Raw genomic sequence first — 6566 nt, 5'->3', positions numbered from 1 at the left:
GGACAACCAGGCACTTACAAACCTCAGTATTAACCAGAAAAGCATGTTCCTTGGTCCTACTTGAAAAATAATAAGCTCATTAAAAAATAGCATTTCAGCATGTGTTGATGAGATCCCTGATCATACAATCAAACTGTCAACAAACTCATACCTCTTTATAAGAAAAGTGACTGCCAGAAACTGTCAAATTGTAGATCTCTAGTACTGCAATCAGGCTTTTCAAAGACTATATAACAACTCTTCCTATCTCATCTAACAAAGTTTTTCAGTCAGAATAATGTACTACCAGTATGCCAGCATGGTTTCTGGGCACAACATTCCACTGAGACTGCTATCTTTCACCTTCTCAACCATTCCTTAAGTGCAATTTACAATCACTCCAAAATTTTAGGTATTTTCTCAGATTTATTAAAAGTTTGTGATATTATAGATCATTTGATTCTCTTAAAAAAAGAAGAAGAAAACTTGATTGTTATGGTGTCTTATACATGCCAAATGATTGACTAAAATCCTACTTAAGTAATTGATCTTGGGTTATAGAAGTTAGACACACGAACAACACACAGAACTACCTCTCAATGCCATCCTCACTGTCACATTATACCGCAGGGCTCTGTCTTAGGCCCATTTGTTTTTCTTGTATGCATTAATAATCTGCCCTCATATATTAATAGTCTCCCCTAGCGTGTAAAAAATGCAGAAGCAGTACTGTTTGCAGATGATAACGGTATGCTTAATGAAGCAAAAAATGGTAAAGATCTTACCACTGCTGCAGGTGTCATCACAGATGATGCTTCACAATGGCTCTATAAGAACAGGTTCTTCTTAAAGGCACAAAAACGGTTACTCTAAACTTTCAGTCCCAGCAAAATAAATTTTCTGAAAGCCAGCAAATCATTTAAAATGCCATGAAATTGAGAATGTCACTGTGACAATGTTTCTAGTCCTTTGCTGCAAGAAAATCTAAAATGGAACTCTCACATAACATCCTTAAACTCCCTGCTCTCTAAGCTAACATATATAATCAGTGTACTTTCCAGCAACGCAACTCTTGAAAATGTAAAAACTGTGTATTTTTCTTGGATATACTTGCTGCTAAGATTTCGTGTTATCTTTTCTACATCTACATCTACATTTATACTCCGCAAGCTGCCCAACAGTGTGTGGCGGAGGGCACTTTACATGCCACTGTCATTACCTCCCTTTTCTGTTCCAGTTGCGTATGGCTCGCGGGAGAACGACTGCCAGAAGGCCTCCATGCGTGCTCAAATCTCTCTAATTCTACATTCGTGATCTCCTCGGGAGGTATAACTAGGGGGAAGCAATATATTCGATACCTCATCCAGAAACGCACCCTCTCGAAACCTGGACAGCAAGCTACACCGCGATGCAGAGCGCCTCTCTTGCAGAGTCTGCCATTTGAGTTTGCTAAACATCTCCGTAATGCTATCACGCTTACCAAATAACCCTGTGATGAAATGCGCCACTCTTCTTTGGATCTTCTCTATCTCCTCTGTCAACCCGACCTGGTACGGATCCCACACTGATGAGCAATACTCAAGTATAGGTCGAACGAGTGTTCTGTAAGCCACCTCATTTGTTGATGGACTACATTTTCTAAGGACTCTCCCAATGAATCTCAACCTGGTACCCGTCTTACCAACAATTAACTTTACATGATCATTCCACTTCAAATTGTTCCGCATGCATACTCCCAGATATTTTACAGAAGTAACTGCTACCAGTGTTTGTTCCGCTATCATATAATCATACAATAAAGGATCCTTCTTTCTATGTATTCGCAATACATTACATTTGTCTATGTTAAGAGTCAGTTGTCACTCCCTGCACCAAGTGCCTATCTGCTGCAGATCTTCCTACATTTCGCTACAATTTTCTAATGCTGCAACTTCTCTGTATACTACAGCATCATCCGCGACAAGCCACATGGAACTTCCAACACTATCTACTAGGTCATTTATATATATTGTGAAAAGCAATGGTCCCATAACACTCCCCTGTGGCACGCCAGAGGTTACTTTAACGTCTGTAGACGTCTCTCCACTGTTCTGTTTGCTAAAAACTCTTCAATCCAGCCACACAGCTGGTCTGATATTCTGTAGGCTCTTGCTTTGTTTATCAGGCGACAGTGCGGAACTGTATCGAATGCCTTCCGGAAGTCAAGGAAAATAGCATCTACCTGGGAGCCTGTATCTAATATTTTCTGGGTCTCATGAACAAATAAAGCGAGTTGGGTCTCATACAATCGCTGTTTCCGGAATCCATGTTGATTCCTACAGAGTAGATTCTGGGTTTCCAGAAACAACATGATATGCGAGCAAAAACATGTTCTAAAATTCTATGACAGATCGATGTCAGTGATATAGGTCTATATTTTTGCGCATCTGCTCGACGACCCTTCTTGAAGACTGGGACTACCTGTGCTCTTTTCCAATCATTTAGAACCTTCCGTTCCTCTAGTGACTTGCGGTACACGGCTGTTAGAAGGGGGGCAAGTTCTTTCACGTACTCTGTGTAGAATCGAATTGGTATCCCATCAGGTCCAGTGGACTTTCCTCTGTTGAGTGATTTCAGTTGCTTTTCTATTCCTTGGACACTTATTTTGATGTCAGCCATTTTTTCATTTGTGCAAGGATTTAGAGAAGGAACTGCAGTGCGGTCTTCCTCTTTGAAACAGTTTTGGAAAAAGTTGTTTAGTATTTCAGCTTTACGTGTGTCATGCTCTGTTTCAATGCCATCATCATCCCGAAGTGTCTGGATATGCTGTATCGAGCCACTTACTGATTTAACGTACGACCAGAACTTCCTAGGATTTTCTGTCAAGTCGGTACATACAATTATACTTTCAAATTCACTGAACGCTTCACATATAGCCCTCCTTACGCTAACTTTGACATCGTTTAGCTTCTGTTTGTCTGAGAGGTTTTGGCTGCGTTTAAACTTGCGGTGAAGCAAGTTTTACTCGGCAGGTACCTGTCTAAAATGCATGTTACGATTGCCTTGAACTTTTTCCATGAACACTCAACATTGTCAGTGTCGGAACAGAAATTTTCATTTTGATCTGTAAGGTAGTCTGAAATCTGCCTTCTATTACTCTTGCTAAACAGATAAACCTTCCTCCCTTTTTTTATATTCCTATTTACTTCCATATTCAGGGATGCTGCAACGGCCTTATGATCACTGATTCCCTGTTCTGCGCTTACATAGTTGAAAAGTTCAGGTCTGTTTGTTATCAGTAGGTCCAAGATGCTATCTCCACGAGTTGGTTCTCTGTTTAATTGCTCGAGGTAATTTTTGGATAGTGCACTCAGTATAATGTCACTCGATGCTCTGTCCCTACCACCCGTCCTAAACATCTGAGTGTCCCAGTCTGGTAAATTGAAATCTCCACCTAAGACTATAGCATGCTGAGAAAATTTATGTGAAATGTATTCCAGATTTTCTCTCAGTTGTTCTGCCACTAATACTGCTGAGTCGGGAGGTCGGTAAAAGGAGCCAACTATTAACCTAGCTCGGTTGTTGAGTGTAACCTCCACCCATAATAAATCACAGGAACTATCCACTTCTACTTCAGTACAGGATAAACTACTACTAACAGCGACAAATACGCCACCACTGGTTGCATGCAATCTATCCTTTCTAAACACAGTCTGTGCCTTTGTAAATATTTCGTCAGAATTTATCTCTGGCTTCAGCCAGCTTTCCATACCTATAACAATTTAAGCTTTGGTGCTTTCTATCAGCGCTTGAAGTTCCGGTACTTTACCAATGCAGCTTCGACAGTTTACAATTACAATACCGATTGCTGCTTGGTCCCCACATGTCCTGACTTTGCCTCGCACCCTTTGAGGCTGTTGCACTTTCTGTACTTTCCCGAGGCCATCTAACCTATAAAACCGCCCAGTCTACGCCACACAACCCCTGCTACCTGTGTAGCCGCCTGCTGCATGTAGTGGACTCCTGACCTATCCAGCGGAACCCCAAACCCCACCACCCTATGGCGAAAGTTGAGGAATCTGCAGCCCACATGGTCGCAGAACTGTATCAGCCTCTGATTCTCCTACTAGTGTAACGGCATTCAGCAAGCAAAAGAGAATAATCTGAATAATAAAAAAGCAAACAACGGAAGTTCCTGTAAGCCTTTTCTTAGAGGTTAAGTGTTTTCCCTCTACTCTGCATTTATATCCTAGAAATTTTGTTCCTTATAAAAAAAAAATTCGACGAAGAAAGAGAATCTCTTTATCCATAACACTGCTGTGCATGAGCACCGTACTGGGCTAAGGAAAAATATCCGTGTAAATTATTCCAGCATAAGTCTGTCTCAAAAGGGTGCTTATCACACTGGTGTAAAAATCTACTATAAGATGCGAGCAACTATTAAGAATACCAAACATATAAACACATTCAAGAAAGCTGCTAAAACTTTTTTATTAAAGAGCTGTTTTTATAGTTTGTCTGATTATATGAGTACTAAAGTAGTATTGTTGCCTAATACCACTGTACTGCAAAATTTGTCCAACATCTGTTGTACCTTGTATGTATATAAGATTTAATGGACCAATAAATAAATAAATAAATACCACTGAATTCAAATTCCTGGGTCTGTGGTTACAAGATAAATAGAAGTGGAACACAGGCTAACACTAAAATACGTGCTTGCTGCAGGTATTGTTAGTTACAAAACAGTGAAAAGTGCATAGCAGGTGTAGATACTCGTACATACTCAGTTATGATGTGGTGTGGAATTCTGGGAGTAATTCCCCAGATTTCCTTATGATCATAATTGTAAGTAAAACAAAATACTCTTGCAGACTCATTTTCAGAAAGCTGTAGAGCCTAGCAATGCCTTATAGACTATCAAGACTGTAAATTTCTTAAAAGAACACCCAGTGCCAATTCAATGCAGGCTAAAGACAAAATAGGGAAATTCACAAACCTTACAGCACAATAAATTCAAACCTGTTTGTTTTATGTACTAAAATATAACTTTGTCAAAAGGGAGCTTTCCACATGGGTCTTCAGATGATCAGTAAGCTTCCCACATGTATAAAGTCTATTCAAGACCATATGCAGTTTTGTTGATGATGATGATGTTGCTTTGTGGGGCACTCAACTGCGTGGTCATCAGTGCCCACACACATTCCTCAGCTGTACACAGTCCAGTCCAGCCCTTTCATGAATGATGATAAAATGATGAGGACAACACACACACCCAGTCCCTGGGCAGAGAAAATCCCCAACCCAGCCAGGAATCAAACCTTGGTCCTAATGATCCAGAAGTAGCAATGCCAGGCACTACACCACGAGCTGTTGACTATACTGTTTTGTAAAGCTATAAAATCTTGTTAGCTGTGTCATGGTTTTTACTTTATAACAGAATACCTAGAACAATAAATGTGCTGGTTATGATTACGTGCAACATATGAACTATTTGGTTAAGCAGATTTTTTATAAGTGCACTATAAATTATTGTAAGCCATAATCTACCCAATGTAAATGTAAACATATCTTGTCTGTCATATATAGTACACTGTGAGCACTATATTCAAATGTTTTATGTTGCGCTTTCTGACTTGTTCCACACACACAAGAATCATTTCATTTTTGGGTCTATGGAATGAACACTGAATCTAATCTAGTCTGTCAGATCACATGGACCAAATAAATAAATATTAGTAATATTTTTGCTCAAAGCTATAGCAGTTTTTGTAAACAGATTCTTTTTTTGCAAAATCAAACAATGGAAAGTCCCAGGTTGGATTCCGTTTTGCATTTTTATACTGATCAGACAAGACATTATGATCACCTATTTAAAAGTGTGTTGGTTTAGCTCTGAAGCACAATTCAGCAGGGATTCTGCATGCCATGGATTCAATACGGTACTTGATTGGTGCCAGAGGTTTGTGGCACCAGGTGCATATGCACAGGTCACACACTTCCCGTAATTTATGGGTGGTTGATTTGTGGGTGCGGGGCTGGTACCCAGTTTCATTGGATTCAGATAAGCCAAATTTGATAGCCACCACATCAATGTGCATTCACTGTCATGCTCCTCAAATCATTGAAGCATGAGTCTGCCCTTTTGACATGGACAGATACCCTGCTGGAAGAAATCCTCACTCTTACCGTGTCATGTGCCCTCAGTGCCACCAGGCAGTACACAGCCTTGCAGTGGTCTGTGGTCATAATGTTTTGGCTCATCAGTGTATCTTAGAGTCCTCAGCATTTTTATTTTTAAAAATTAATGCATGTTATTAAAGTTGTGTTTAAACAGATGGAGAACTTGTGACATTCACCCGCTTTATTTAATCTTTGATTGTCCTCAGTGTTTAAGTACTGCATAGTGATACTGGCTGAAAAATGGGGGAGAAGGGGGGGGGGGGGGGGAGTTCAATGCTGACTACCTTAAATGATGTAGCTGACAGGTGCAAAGTTGCATTTCACTTCCATCTTTACTTTCACTGTTCACCACCCCACAATATTACACAGTTATATGGCCAGTTAACTACTGGAAAATTTTGATAAGCCCCATTAATAGTTTGCAG

The sequence above is a fragment of the Schistocerca nitens genome, chromosome 7 (genome assembly GCF_023898315.1).
Source record: "Schistocerca nitens isolate TAMUIC-IGC-003100 chromosome 7, iqSchNite1.1, whole genome shotgun sequence".
Taxonomy (NCBI): Eukaryota; Metazoa; Arthropoda; class Insecta; order Orthoptera; family Acrididae; genus Schistocerca; species Schistocerca nitens.
The sequence above is the reverse complement of the archived record's forward strand: the minus strand, read 5'-3'. Positions refer to the sequence as shown.